Genomic DNA, 16,181 nt, shown 5'->3' with positions numbered 1-16,181 from the left:
GGTATTTTGCACATGTGCAGTCTATATGCCGTCTTCTCCTATATGGGCAGGAACGGGTAGCAGCTGCCAGTAGCGGACCATGGTACGGGCACACAGTACTTTTGCCCGGGGTGCCACCTTCCGGAGGGTGCCGCCATCCGGAGGGCGCCGCCGCCAGATCCGCTACTAGTGGTGCCCCCACCTCCACCCGTGCCGGTACTGCTGTGCGGTGCGCGATGCACCGCACGGCATTGTGGAACGGCACATAGACACTAGGGGTCATGATTGACCTCTAGTGTCTATGCGTTTCTATGGGAGAGATGTCATGACGTCTCTCCCATAGATCAGAGGAGCGGCACCAGCGGCCAGAGACGGAGACAGAGGGCAGCGGGCAGCAGCGGTCGGGAATCTGGAACGGGGATGGTAAGTATTATTTTTTTTTATTTTTAAAAGCCACACAAAAGGGGGCAATACTACTGGGGGCACAAACTGGGGCAATACAACTGGGGGCACAAACGGGGCAATACTAATGGGGGCACAAACGGGTGCAGTACTATTGGAGGCACGTTGACCACGCCCCGTTATGAAGCCACACCCCTATTTTCGCCCGGGGTGCCACAAGGGCTAGAACCGGCCCTGGCGGCAGCCCCCTACCACAGGCAGCTAGGAGTCACTGCTGGTGCTGGGTGTCAAGGACTTCTAATTGATGACAGTGAGTACCTGTAGCTATTACTGTCCTTTTTCTGTTTCATACAATGCACTTCCCTTTAGCAAGATGAACTCTGTGGTCTCATTGCTCTAGAACACTGATGGCTATAAGATGTGTCCTCATTTCTGGTACATAAAGCACATCCTGGATTTCTGTGACTTTAGTTTTAGTCCCAATCTTCAAGTGAACTTGTATCAAGCTTGGTACATTTAATCGTTGTTGTAGCTGTAAGTGCTTCTTTCCCAGTTCCTTTGATTGTGATAGGATCACATTTAGCTAATGTGGTGAACCACTTCTCATTGCTGCTGAAATGCCTTGTTGCTCCTAAATCGATTTATTTTTGACACTCAGGGCCGAATCATCTTTACTATTGCATTTCTCATGCTGTATATTCACATTCTTTTGCTTGCACTCAAATGATTTGTGACCTGTCTTGTGACATATGTAACATATGTAGCATGAATTTTCTTAGTTTCTCACTCTGTTTGTGTAATGTAGTACGTACTCTCAGCATTTGATTCACATGACACGTGTTCTTGGAACTGCAGTAGCTTTGCTTTAACTGTGTCTTTAGGCCCTCATTCAGTTTGGATCGCAACTAGCGATCCAACCTCAAAAACTACTAAGATGATGCGGGTGCATGCGCAGGACCCATCCTGCGCATTTGCCCACATTTTCTGTGGGTGCCCCGCAGTAAATGCGAACGCCTCTGCCTGTTCACGGTGTGGGAGGGGGGCAGCAATGCTCCATTTCCTAGAAATAGAGGCAGCTGCAGATGAATGGGGGCCATGGTGTGGGCGTGATCACAAAGATGGCGGTGGCCCTCCTTCTGTCTCAGCCAGGCTGCGCTGGCAGGAGGCATCAACAAATGTGACTGCAATTTCAGCGTGGTCACAGGGAAAGGCGGCAGGTAGCATGCTGGGTGGCCTTGCCCTGCGATGGGTGGCCATTGCTAATTTGCAATTCTTACTGAATGAGGTCCTTAGTTTGATGTGTTTGCTTCCAATGCCACTAGAAAATCAAGTGTTTTGTAGCATCGCTGTAGCGATCTCTTCATCTCCACCTGCATTCCTACAGACAATAGTTTACTAAGAAACTGACATAATTTTGTTTATGTATCTACTCATGCTGCTGCACTCACATTACTTAGTGTTGTATAATACATGTCTCAGATACATTTTTGTAATTCTCTTCTCATATCTTTTCTGACCCTTTCCCATGTACTGTATGATAGAGAACATGTGTTGCTCTACACTTAAGCCAACTGAGCCCATGACTTTATCCACATCATCTGGGTTTGGATTGTCACCAGGAGCAACTGTTGCTTTCCACAACCTTCATGCATTATTTGCATTTCCATAGCAAAGTTTTATGTGGTATAATTATCTGCACCTTTAATTATCTGCATTCAATTAGGGCCGTTTTTTTCCGCTTAGGCGAAAAAAAATGCACTTTATGCTTTTTTTTAGGGTGAATGGGGGTTCTCCCTATTCAATAGCAGGGCCGTTTAGTCACCTAGGTAAAAAATTCAGCAGGAGCAAAAAACATTTGGATCGTCAAATCTACGTGTTTATGTACCCGCACCTGCGAAAATGCAGGTTGTTTTTTACCGATATTGAGGCATTTTTGCCAATGCCTTTTTGCTAAAATAAAAAAAATAAGTGAAAAGGCATTGTCAAAAATGCCTTAAAAGCAGGCAAAAAGGGCCCGCAATTGAATATGCAGGGGGTGAATTCGATAGCTCCAAAATTGTCGGGCTAATTGAATACCCCCCTAAGATTGATAAATCCCAGTATGGCTGTAGCTCTTTTATGCATACTTCTCACAGACATAATTATGTTGCTTCTGCACTCTGATTAACGTATGTGCCGACACACCGTACTCAGAGGTGTAGCAAGGTGTCATGGTGCCTGAAACAAGGTATGTTTCGGCGCCACCTTCCCCTGTACTGAATTGGGGGCTTGGCCACCTGGGCCGGTTCTAGACCTTGTGGCACCCAGGGTGAAAGTTTCCTTTGGTGCCCCCCACACACACACCCTTAGGTCAAACACAGTGCGTGCCTAAGGCGCGTGGCAAAAAAGAAGGAGCGTGACTTCATAGGGAAGGGACATGCCCCCTGTAGTTACGGACCCAGTAGTTGTGGCCCCTGTAGCTGTGCCAGATGTAGATTTGCCCCTGTATTTGTGCCCTCAGTAGATTTGCCCCCTGTAGCTGTGCCCCTGTAGATTTGCCCCCAGTAGTTGTGCCCCTGTAGCTGAGCCCCTTGTATAATTGCTCCCTGTAGATTTGCCCCCAGTAGTTGTGCCCCCTGTAGTTGTGCCCCTTGTAGTTGTGCCCTCAGTAGTTGTGCCCCCTGTTGATTTGCCCCCAGTAGTTGTGCCCCCTGTAGATTTGCCCCCAGTAGCTGTGCCCCTGTAGCTGTGCCCCCTATAGATTTTCCCCCTGTAGTTGTGCCCCTGTAGCTGTACCCTCAGTAGATTTGCCCCAGTAGTTGTGCCCCCTGTAGATTTGGCCCCAGTAGTTGTGCCCTCAGTAGATTTGCCCCGAGTAGTAGTGCCCCCTGTAGATTTGCCCCCAGTAGTTGTGCCCCCTGGTTTGTGCCCCCTGGTAGCGCCGCTTACACACACTAAAGAAAAAAAAAATACTCACCTGCCCCGCTCCTGCTTGCCATTGCTGCTGCTGCATCTTCGCAGTCCTGTGGAGTCTGGCCGCGTCTCCACCTGTCTGGCGACTGATGTCATGACGTCAGATGCCCGTGCATCACGGAGCACGGAGGGGTGGAGGAGAGGAGGGAGAGAGCTGACGCTGCTAAGGCTCGCAGCTGTCAGTAACTGGCAGCTGCGAGCTCCGTGCGGCCAGGTTCCGGCGGAGTCGAGCTGCGGCGCCCTGTACTGTCTTGGGCGCCTGGAAAGACAAGTGTTTGAATCTTACCCGTGGCTCCATCGGTACTTGTCTGGAATCTGTGGCATTTACTATGGCAACAGTGACAGAAAACAATAAAGGCGGGATGTACTAAAGGGAACGGTTTTGGGGGTTTTTATTGTATTTTCATATATACGAACCGCCGGCCGCCAGATTATCGATGCAGCGGGTATTGCCATCTTTTTAAGGCTATACCCTATAGAAGCCTATGGGATTCTTACCACATCCCGCCACCCCGTGCCATCCAGAACGGCTCACCCAGACCCCCCCCCCCCAGGCAGCCCGTGGTCACGAAACCGAAACTGGCGTCACCTCCCGGGGATGGGAGGTGACAGAGAGGGCATACTGTATGCCGCCCCCCCGGCCAGAGCACACTGACATCGCTAGCTTTCCCTCTTAAGCAGCAGCAGAACCAGCAGCCAGAATGCGAGCAGGACAGTATGCAGTGCAGGCAGAGACACACGAATATCATGTTTCTTGAGCTACCGACAAAGATTTCTGACCAGTGGCACAGGGGTGTCTGAGTCCTGTGTAAACCATTATGCAACTAAACCATTTAGGTCTAGAGAGACACACACACAGAGCCCTCCTGAGTCCTGTCCCAGTGTGTAAGTAGTACAGAGGCTGCTGCTATTCTTGCATGTGACAAGATAAAAAAAAAATAATTTCTACGTGTATTTTAGGGTTAAGTTGTCTTTGTTCAACTACAAGAAAGTTTATAAAATAGTTTTCTTTCAAATCAGGTGGAGCTATAAACAGTACCCAGGCATTATTAAACTATTAGTTAAAACTAATATACACCATTGGTTTAAATTTAATATACATAATCTATACCTCCCACCATGACCCATTCCAGGAGGGACAAAATGTTCTCCATCTGGACTTCCTTTTTAATTCACGATTGCAATCACCTGTGTTGAAGTACCTTTCTTATCAATTAAATAGTTCAACACTGATGACGCCAATCATATATTAAGTGGGAAGTCCAGGTAGAGAGTATTTCTTCCCTCCAGGAATGGGACATGTTGGGATGTATGCAGAATTTAATATACACCCCCCCCCCCCCCACCTTCCATCAGAGCCCCCCTGTCTTAAGAGCCCCGGGCAACCCCAAGGCTTAATCTGGCCCTGATGGTGCCATCAAACAGGGGTTTATATTACGCAGTCTGCATGTCTTAAATACAGTCCAGTGATTGACATGATGGTATAGGACAGGCATGTCAAAACTGCGGCCCTCCAGCTGTTGAGAAACTACACATCCCAGCGTGCCCTGACACAGCTTTAGCATTCTCTGACAGCAAAACTGTGTCAGGGCATGCTGCATACTTGCCTACCTGACCCTCTCCATGAGGGAGAAAATGCTCTGTTCCTGGACTTTCCTGGTAATGTATGATTGCCATCACCTGTGGTGAGCTAGTTAATTGATAAGAAAGGTGTTTCACCACAGGTGATGGCAATCATACATTACCAGAAAAGTCCAGGAACAGAGCATTATCTCCCTCATGGAGAGGGTCAGGTAGGCAAGTATGGCATGCTGGGATTTGTAGTTTCACAACAGCTGGAGGGCTGCAGTTCCGACATGCCTGGTATAGGGGAAGAATTCATCCTGTCACTTTCCTATCATTACACCATTAATGTTCCCCATAACATGGTAGCTGGTAAGATTGGTGATTGATGGGAATAGTGTAGATCACAGGTTCTCAAACTCGGTCCTCAGGACCCCACACGGTCCATGTTTTGCAGGTCTCCTCACAGAATCCCAACTGAAAAAATTAACTCCACCTGTGAACCTTTTAAAATGCGTCAGTGAAAAATTAATACACCTGTGCTGCTGTTGGGTTACCTGCAAAACATGCACTGTGTGGGGTCCTGAGGACCGAGTTTGAGAACCTGTGGTGTAGATAACTTATTGCAAAGTGCAACTGGTGATTGTAAGGTCATAAAGGGGTTATTGATAGTCCCAGGCTCAGATAAGCCATTGTAATAAACTGATAACAATATATTCATAATGAAATACGTTATTGATCAAAATAAAATATCCAGTAATTGGTAAAAGCAAGTGATTGTCATTCAGCTGGTTTAAAGTGTGCAAGTTACTGGTGCCGCTGAGGGTTATTAATTAGATAAACAGCTGTAGTGCTGACTAGGCTCACAAGGGGCTTTAGAGATTAATCATCAAAGTTCTCTGCTGATGTTCAAAACCAAACATATTTGAAAGACAAACATCACATAGCAAACATCTATTCATTTGTCCATAAACAAAGAAGTATTCTGACTTCTAGTTTGTTTTATATATTGATTTACTGTGAACATATCCAGGGTAGAAGATCTCATTTCATAACCCCATGCCAGATATTCTAAAGCACATTTCAGAGACAACTGTTCAAAAACTACAAATGCTACAAAATAAATGCATATTTAGCAAATCGCTATTCTGTTTTCATCCTTGAAATACTTAAAGTAAACTTGGCAGGAAATATTGTGTGTTGTGCCAGTTAACATTGTACATTAGCGACAGCAATTTATTTTCCATTTTCCATGAACCGAAAGAGATTAAAAATAAAGTAGTTGTCTTTTTTTAACAGGCAACATTACAGACATATTTATTTTTGTTTTACTTTCAATATATTTTGGAATATTGTTATACTGTAGTTTATTTTATATACTGTAGCACTACAATTTTACACAGTGCTGATCAGAGAAGGGATACGGGTGATCATTCCGAGTTGTTCGCTCGCTAGCAGTTTTTAGCAGCCGTGCAAATGCTAAGCCGCCTCCCACTGGGAGTGTATTTTAGTTTAGCAGAAGTGCAAACGAAAGTATCACAGAGTGGCGGCAAACTTTCTTTGTGCAGTTTTAGAGTAGATCAATACCTACTCAGCGCTTGCGATCACTTCAGACTATTCAGTTCCTGTTTTGACGTCACGAACACGCTCTGCGTTCACCCAGCCACGCCTGCGTTTTTCCTGGCACGCCTGCGTTTTTCTGAACACTCCCTGAAAACGGTCAGTTGACACCCAGAAACGCCCACTTCATGTCAATCACTCTGCGTCCACCAGTGCGACTGAAAAGCTTCGCTAGACCCTGTGTGAAACTACATCGTTCGTTGCAACAGTACGACGTGCGTGCGCATTGCGCCACATACGCAGAAGTACCTTTTTTTGCCTCATCGCTGCACAGCGAACGAATGCAGCTAGCGATCAACTCAGAATGACCACCACGGTCATTAGGTTGACACAACTTAGGTCGACAGTCATTAGGTTGACCACTGAAGGTTGACATGCACTAGGTCGACATGGGCATTAGGTCGGCATGTACTAGGTCAACAGGTCAAAAGGTCGACATGAGTTTTTCACATTTTTTTTTTTTACTTTTTTATACTTTACGATCCACATGGACTACATGCACCTTGTCCGAATCATGGTGAGTGAAGCGGTGCACTAATTGGGGTTCCCTGTAACTTTACGAAGAAAACAACACCAAAAAAAGTCTAAAAACTCATGTCGACCTTTTCACCTGTTGACCTAGTACATGTTGACCTAATGCCCATGTCGACCTAATGCCCATGTCAACCTTCAGTGGTCGACCTAATGACTGTCGGTCTAAGTTGTGTCGACCCAATGACCCATGCCCTCAGAGAATTGTTGTCAGGACCAGCGGAGGTTCGTTACCTGTCTGGCCACGGAGTCTGCAGCCCTCTACTACCTGTTCTCCCGGTATTTGAATGCTGACATCACCAGGAGGTGGGGCTTAGGTCAGGGGCAGGGCTTAGCTCTGGAGCTGCTAAACAGGCTGGCTTCTAGGGACTGCATCAGCTGCAGCACATACAAGCCAGATATAGCTGACTTTATAGCATGGGAAGCACTGTCTCTGCTGTCACAGGTGGACTCACAGTCCCAAGGGAAGAAACATATACCCCTTGGACTGCCTGTCTGACTGTGATTTCCAGGGAGCGCTTCCTATGAGATGTCACTGCCACTACTAGGCAGTCCCTGCGGGTGACAGATTTTACGGCGGTAAAATCCACCACTGATCAGGACAATGTAAAATTCCCCCTTACGTGCATGCATACACTAGGGTTCATTTATTTCTTGTCAGAATCCAATACTACCAGTCTATTTATGGCAGTATAACAAAATACCGGACCACAGTGAGATCATACAGACCGTATGCAGATAGGGCCCTGGTTGGGAATTGAGCTCATGCCCTCCGTGTTGTGATACAGAAATGCTAACCACTATGCCACTCTGAATAGCTTTTTCACCCAGTAGAAATCTCTAGTTTATGCAGGAGTGTGGGAGAGATGTCACCATCGCAAAAGTTTCTTAACAGGATTTGACATGGAAAGCGGTACAGTGTACTCAGGAGTATTTTAAGAAAGGAGAGAACCCGCGTGCAGCCTCCATTGCGGGCCCCCTCCTCTCCGGCAGCAAGTAGACTCTGCTATAATGCCAGAGTCTACTGCGCAAATCACTCAGAAATGGCTGCAGCGACCATTTTCATTGTGATTTGTGGCCATAGTGCACGGCCGCCGCTGTGGGACTCCGGAGGGGTGAGTAGAATATATGGGTACAGGGTGTGCGGCATGGGCCCGCCTGGACCAAGGGGCCCGTGTGCACTGCACACACTGCACCCATTATATATAAGTCTATTAGGCCCTACACACTGGCCGATTTTTTGAAAGATATGAACGATCTCGTTCATAAATGAACGAGAACTCGTTCATATCTTTCAGTGTGGAGGCTCCAGCGATGAACGATGCGCGGTCCCGCGCTCGTTCATCGCTGGTCCCCCGTCGGCTGTGCATGCAGGCCAATATGGGCGATCTCATCCATATTTGCCTGCAGTTCTATAGAGCCGCGTGACGGGGGGAGTGAAGAAACTTCACTCCCCCCGTCACTGCCCCCCCGCCGCCGGGTCGCTCGTCGGCCGTATCCGCCGTCGGGCAGCTCGGCGGCGGGTCGGCCAGTGTGTAGGGCCCCTATGAGTGTACTGTTTTGTTCCCAATTGTAAAGTGCTGTCGCTATAAAAGGTAACAATAACAAATAATAAATAAGAATAGTCACAACTGTGCCATCCATAAGTCAATTTATACTTCCTCATAGGGTCCAATTGTTTTGGGTTTTTTTACATTCAGGTGAGAGAAACAAATAAAACTAGTTTATTCTCTAGGACCACATGGGGTATTTTTCTAGCTGTGTGAATAACTCTGAGATAAAGGGGGGTATCCAATTAGCCGTGCTATTGCGATCCGCGATCGCGGCTAAGGTTATCGCACCTATCTCCCTAAAAATCAGCTTATTGCAGCCTGCATGCTCCCGTTTATCGCATCCATCCTATTCTAAAATGGCAATAGTGGGATTCACACGATAATTCTAGTCAGCAAAACCAGAGATATGTATAGGAGAAAATGGGGAAATCTGCCTGTACCCCCAAAAAGCCAAAGTAATATAGGAAAACATTATAGAAGTCTACTGGTAGCCATAATAAAACTATTTGGAGTAATTAAATTGGGTCAAATTGCTGTTAATTGCATTTGTTTTTAAATGTGAAAAAATGATAGAAAGCCATTTTTTTCCCAGCAAAATAAGTGCTCTCATTAAATTTGGGATACATAAAAATGGGTATAAGTATATATTTGGGTCATTTTAGGGGACTTTCACAAAAAGTGGAAACTGACTGCTTACTCCCACCTGTAAGCCTAAAATCACTTGTCCCATTCATAAAGCACCCCAATATACCTGCTACATACCTTGTACACCATAGGTGTCAAATTCGCGGCCCCGGCCGCCTACTTTTGCGGCCCACGAGCTGCGTGCTGACCTGAGTAGGGCTAAAGCGGAATTTTGATATTTTAATGAAGGCGCCGGTTCCTGAGCCAATCAGAGCTCGCGGACCGGCAGCTGCGGCTCTTGATTGGCTGCCGGACCGCAAGCTTTTATTGGCTCACAAAACGGCACCTGATTCCGCTCACAGGGCCGCGCCGGAGGAGATAGGGAGACACTGACACCAGCGGCCAGGCGCAGCGTGTTCGGAGGAGGCGGCACTGCTCTACCAGAGCGGCAGCGCTGAATAAACAGCGTGAGCACACTGCTGGGGGCTAAATATATATGGCCAATAACAAGTAATATAAATACAGGTTGAGTATCCCTTATCCAAAATGCTTGGGACCAGAGGAATTTTGGATATCGGATTTTTCCGTATTTTGGAATAATTGCATACCATAATGAGATATTATGTTGAGGGGACCTAAATCTAAGCACAGAATATATTTATGTTACATATACACCTTATACACCCAGCCAATATTTTTTATAACTTTGTGCATTAAACAAAGTGTGTGTACAATAACACAATTCATTTATGTTTCATATACTGTACACCTTATGCACACAGCCTGAAGGTAATTTAATACAATATTTTTAATAACTTTGAGTATTAAACAAATTTTGTGTACATTGAGCCATCAGAAAACGAAGGTTTCACTATCTCAGTCTCACTCAAAAAAGTCCGTATTTCGGAATATTTCGTATTTCGGAATATTTGGATATGGGATACTCAACCTGTAGTATTATTATTAATTATTAAATAGCATTATTACTACATAGGGGAGAGAGGCCCGCATTTTATATATCTGAGGGGAATAACAGCTCCTGGCACACTCAGAAAGATACTAGTTTCTGTGTGTGCCAGGAGCTGTTATTCACCCTCATATAAAAAATGCGGTCCTCTCTCCCCTATATAGTAATAATAGTACTTATTTATTTAATATAAAATGCACCGAGGGGGGCATATGTGTTATCTGGCACCAAGGGGGCATATGTGTTATCTGGCACTGTAGGGGGATGTGTGTTATTTGGCACCGTGGGGGCAATTATGTGTATCAGGCACTGCCGGTGGTGATATACTGTATAAGGGGGAATAACAGCCCCTGGCACACTTATATATGGTATTATTATTATATAGGGGAGAGGGGACCACATAGTTATATATGAAGGGGTATAGCACAGCTGTCAACTTACACTGATATGTGGTATTGTTATTATATAGAGGAGAGATACCCTCACTGTGTGCCCGTCTGACCTTGAAGAGCAGGAGGAGTCGTCTGCGATGCAGATTCTGCATTGAAAAGTAATTGTTAGCTCTCAAGGAGGAAGGCAAATTAGAGGGGGCTGGCACATGTGTTATCCGGCACTGTGGGGGCACATGTGTTATCCGGCACTGTGGGGGCATATGTGTTATCTAGCACCGAGGGGACATATGTGTTATCTGGCACTGGGGGGGCATATGTGTTATCTGACACCAAAGGGGCATATGTGTTATCTGACACCGAGGGGGCATATGTGATATCTGGCACCGAGGGGGCATATGTGATATCTGGCACAGAGGGGTCATATGTGTTATCCGGCACCGTGGGGGTATATGTGTTATCTGGCACCAAGGGGGCAAATGTGTTATCTGGCACCAAGGGGGCATGTGTGTTATTTGGCACCGTGGGGGTAATTATGTGAATCAGGCACTACTGGTGTTGATATACTGTATAAGGGTGAATAACAGCCCCTGGCACACACTGATATATGGTATTATTATTATTATTATTATTATTATTATTATTATTATTATTATTACATATCAGACTCTTTTTCTTGCGGCCCACACAAGACTTAGACCTTGATTATTCGGCCCAGTTGGGATTTTGAGTTTGACATGCCTGTTGTACACCAATTTCCATCACTTTGCATTTTTCTACCTCAAAAATGACATGTCATTATTGGGTAATTAAAAATAATTAAAAACTTCAAAGTGCCTAACTAGTCATAAGGGATGAGGGGCATCTCAGGGGTTCTGCACCAAGGCCCTCATTCAGAGTTGTTCGCTCGCAAGCTGCTTTTAGCAGCATTGCACACGCTAAGCCGCCGCCTACTGGGAGTGAATCTTAAGGGGGGTACTCACGGAGCGATCGCTTCTTAAAATCTAAGCAATCTGACTAGATTGCTTAGATTTTAAGTACGATCGCTCCGTGTGTAGCCCCCTCAGCGATAGCGATGCGCAGCCCCGCGCATCGCAATCGCTGCTGCTAGATTGGCCTGCATGCAGGCCAATCTAGCGGGTCGCTCACTTCACCCGCTGGGTGAAGTGAGCGGCCCCCCCGTCTCCCCCCGCACGCTCAGCACAGATCGCGCTGTGCTGAGCGCCGGGAGAGATGTGTGCTGAGCGGTTCGCTCAGCACACATCTCTCTGACATCGGCCAGTGAGTACTGGCCTTTAGCTTAGCAAAATTGCGAACGAAAGATTCGCAATATTGCGAAAAGACTTCTCTGTGCAGTTTCTGAGTAGCTTGAGACTTACTCTTCCAGTGCGATCAGTTCAGTGCTTGTCGTTCCTGGTTTGACGTCACAAACACACCCAGCGTTCGCCCAGACACTCCCGCGTTTTTCCCAGAAACGGTAGCGTTTTTCACACACTCCCATAAAACAGCCAGTTTCCACCCAGAAACACCCACTTCCTGTCAATCACACTCCGATCTCCAGAACGAAGAAAAAACCTTGTAATGCCGTGAGTAAAATACCAATCTTCATAGCAAATTTACTTGGCGCAGTCGCAGTGCGAACATTGCGCATGCGCAATTAGCGGAAAATCGCTGCGATGCAAAGAAAATTACCGAGCGAACAACTCGGAATGACCACCCAAATCCCAACATTTTACCTTCAAATATGGATTTTGCACTACTCAGAGATGGTGAAGAGAAATTTTCAATAAACCCTATGGAGACTTTTCAGCGAAACTTTTTGCAGCTAGTTGGATACCGAGTTATCGCAAATGTGATAAAATATTGCAAAACCGTATGATCACGGATAATTGGATACCTCCCAAAGTAACAATGTAATCAATGCAATAAGAGTGCATAATATCTCATTTATACTGTAGCCAAGACAACAGAACAAACTTTAAAGAGCCAGTGATTAGTTTATTAAAAGAATATCCCAAACGTGACACTTCTATGGATTCTGCAGATGTTGCTAAGAGCTCTATTCATGATGGCGTGAAAAGACTTGTTTCACAATCTACCTTTAATAACAAGGCTTTTCACTTTCAGTATGTATACTATTCAGAGAAGGGATTTACAGTGGAGTACAGTGGCAGAACTAGCAGCGGTGCAGCTGGTTTACTGCTTTAGGGCCCCACAGCTATTAAGGGGCCCACAGCCGTCAGCTTTACTTTGAGTCAAACAGACTCTGTGATGTGACTAAGAGGTCCCCGTGGACATTTTCCAGACAGAGGCCAGGAGGAGGGGCAGGGGGGCCTCACCTCTCATCTCTCCCCTTTGCCTCCTGAGTGACTGCAGGCTGGGGACAAGCTGGCTTTTGCTGTGTAGAAAGGAGGTGCTGCCGGGGATGACAATCACGGCCAGGCTGATATGAGGAGCAGCCAAGCCCTGCCTGCAGATAGAGTCAACTCATCTCACAGTCCATCTCACAGACTGATGAGCAAGCCAAGCTACTCTGATCTGAATTTGGCCCCAGCCCTGGACACAGCCCCAAAGTACTCTAAATAAACTTATGAATGTCAATGCCTGGAGCCACCTCATTAATTTTATACACTGCCTCCCCAGTCACCCACTATCTCCATGTCACTGACTATCTCCCTGTCATCCTCTCCCTGTCATCTGCTTTCTCCTTGTCACATGCTATCTCCCCAGTCACCCTCTATCTCCCTGTCACCCTATCCCTGACTTGTCACCCTCCCCCTGTCATCCACTATCTTCCTGTCACTATCTCAATCACCCACTATCTCTGTCACCCTTACTCCCCAGACACCCATGATCTCCGTCACCCTCTCCCTGTCATCCTCTATCTACTTGTCACCCACTATCTCCACAGTCACCCACTGTCTCCCTGCTACCCACTGTCTCCATCACCCCTGCCTCCCCAGTCACCCTCTATCTCCATGTCACACTCTCCATGTCACCCACTATCTCCATGTCTCTTCCTATCTCCCTGTCACCCAGTGTCTCCCTGTCATTCACTGTCTTCCTGTCACCCACTCTCTCCCTGGCACCCACTATCTCTATCACCCTTTCCTTGTCTCTAATGCACTATCTCGCTACTCCCCACTATCTCCCTACTGCATTTTTGGCTAAACATGTACTAAGAACCTAACTGTACTCCATGAAAATTGTATACTTTATCATAATTGTTTTGATTATCAGTATTCTTAGTGCTTAGAGTGTTTAAAATTGCAGTCCAGACCCCCCTCCTGTTTCCAGTGTTAATATTGTTGTAACAAGTGGCCATAGTACTAGCTTATTATATAAAAATACCTTTACAAAAACAGAAAACACACACTGATAGGTGATGTTTGTCTCACTGCAGGTCCGGCCACTCGATATGCAGTATGTACGTGTGGTATGCCTGAGTATAGCCATATCATGGAAAAAAAAGTTTTCCTTTGTTTGAAAGTTGCAATCTTTTTTTCTAGTTTAACTTTCTATGCAACAACAGAGAACTAGCATAGCTTAAACCTGATGAGCTTCTGTTTATTTTTCTTACTAACTAAAAAACTATGCAAATATATGAGAACATATTGTGCAAACACAAAATTGTTTAATGTACAAGGCAAAGCTACTGAGGCATGTAAATATTCTGTAAAGACTGTCATTTTGTAAGGAAATCTATCTTGAATAAAAAGATGACTTGAGAGTTTACAGGGTATGCAATTGAAAAAACAAAATCATAAGAGTAAATTGTTAGTCATTCTGTGAGAAGACATTAGTGCACAATGGCTTCTTCATTAAGAGACCTTCGCACTGGGATCTTACAGAATACAGAGATTGGGTGTAATAAAAGTATATAACCTACTGTGAAATGAATGTTGTAAACATTAAAGGACCATTAAGCCTAAACTACAAGTAAACTTCTAGAAAAGAGCTTCTTATCACGTTTACATAGATATATATATATATATATATATACTGGACAAATTGTCTGGCACTCCCCCGTGGGCTACTTGAGCAAGGCTCACGCTCCGGTGCCCTCCCAAACAGACTGAGCAGTCTGTGTATCTATAGCATCGAAAAGAAGAGGCGGCACTCTGGAGACTCAGGTAAAGCGGTGAACTCTGTCAGGTGAGACTTTATCAACGTTTCGGGGTGCAAGCCCCCGTCTTCAGGATACACAGTGATCAAACAAGTGAATAACACACATTTAAATACACTTACCAGGACGGCTGGAAGCGCGCCTGGTAATTGTATTTAAATGTGCGTTATTCACTTGTATTTTTCTGCATGCCAGCCTTGACAACGGTGCTTGGCACCGAAACGTTGGCCACCATTGGCATTTTTAATTTGAATATGACACAATAAAGTGCTTTTCCTTCATCAACTACGAGTGCCGCAGTTCTCCAAGTCTGCTATATATATATATATATATATATATATATATATAGATAAAGAGATAGAATCTGAGGGCGCTATCAGTTAACTAAATTTGTATTATGTTTGCTACCATAAAACATATACCATCGCACAATAGTCAACAGTATAAAGAATTTGATTTAATATAAAAGTTTTCTGACCCATTCAAGTTCTAAAAAGGTATACAAGATTACATACATCTGGTAAATGTAATAGTATGCACACAGGTAATAATTTACAATCTGTTAACGTATATGGATATAATATCTATACACCACATATAGATAAATTGATGGTATAAAAGCACTCCTGTGAATCATGAGTGGTAGTTAGTAGCCAGTACGCAAATTGATATAGACTAAATGAAAGTAACCAGCGCCTATTACTGCATGATAATTAGATTTTTCGACATGTGTATTGGGAATACTCAGAAACACTTAACTCAATAATGTAGTCTTCGGTCATCTGACCTGCAGTAACTCATGGTAACATGAAACAAGAAAGAAAAAGGCAAAGATAACAATAATAGTGTGTACTGTTTTTAACCTGCATATATTCTTTAGACTGTGCTAGTAAGAGTGTAGCTGGGCTATATAATGTTCCCAATATATCACACTCCACAAGAATTTAACATAAGCAATACACAGTTTTATTAAAAAAGATAAATAAAAATCCACAATATTTGAGCAGGTATTAAACGTACAGGAATAAAAACATATAAAAGCTTATCTGTCCATCATTAGATGGTCCAGAGTAGTTTCACTGTCAGTGAAGGATGCACACTCCCAAAGCAGTTATTCAATTGACATTATGTCACTACCTTGTGCAGTGCCGTAACTAGACATTTTAGCGCTGTGTGCAAGAAACAGGATCGGCGCCCCCCCCACACACTAAATTGAAAGTAGGGCCAGTAGGCGCGCAGAAAAAATAAGAATTTACTTACCGATAATTCTATTTCTCGTAGTCCGTAGTGGATGCTGGGGACTCCGTAAGGACCATGGGGAATAGCGGCTCCGCAGGAGACTGGGAGTCTCCTGCGGAGCCGCTATTCCCCATGGTCCTTACGGAGTCCCCAGCATCCACTTAGGACGTTGGAGAAAATAAGAATTTACTTACCGATAATTCTATTTCTCGTAGTCCGTAGTGGATGCTGGGGAC

At 45.1% G+C, this 16,181-nt stretch overlaps 1 long non-coding RNA gene across 3 annotated transcripts in view; it reads right to left on the bottom strand.

The window, feature by feature from the left end:
• LOC134943447 (uncharacterized) overlaps positions 1 to 16,181 on the bottom strand; it is a 31,917-nt gene that overhangs the window by 13,528 nt on the left and 2,208 nt on the right. For 2 of the 3 annotated variants that reach the window (XR_010181542.1, XR_010181540.1), the window contains one exon: positions 15,466 to 15,502. The exons of the other annotated variant lie outside the window; for it this stretch is intronic. This is a non-coding gene — a long non-coding RNA (uncharacterized LOC134943447). The remainder of the gene's footprint in view (positions 1 to 15,465; positions 15,503 to 16,181) is intronic. 3 annotated transcript variants of the gene reach the window in all.

This window comes from Pseudophryne corroboree, chromosome 7, assembly GCF_028390025.1.
Source record: "Pseudophryne corroboree isolate aPseCor3 chromosome 7, aPseCor3.hap2, whole genome shotgun sequence".
NCBI lineage: Eukaryota > Metazoa > Chordata > Amphibia > Anura > Myobatrachidae > Pseudophryne > Pseudophryne corroboree.
This window is presented reverse-complemented; position numbering and strand designations above follow the sequence as displayed.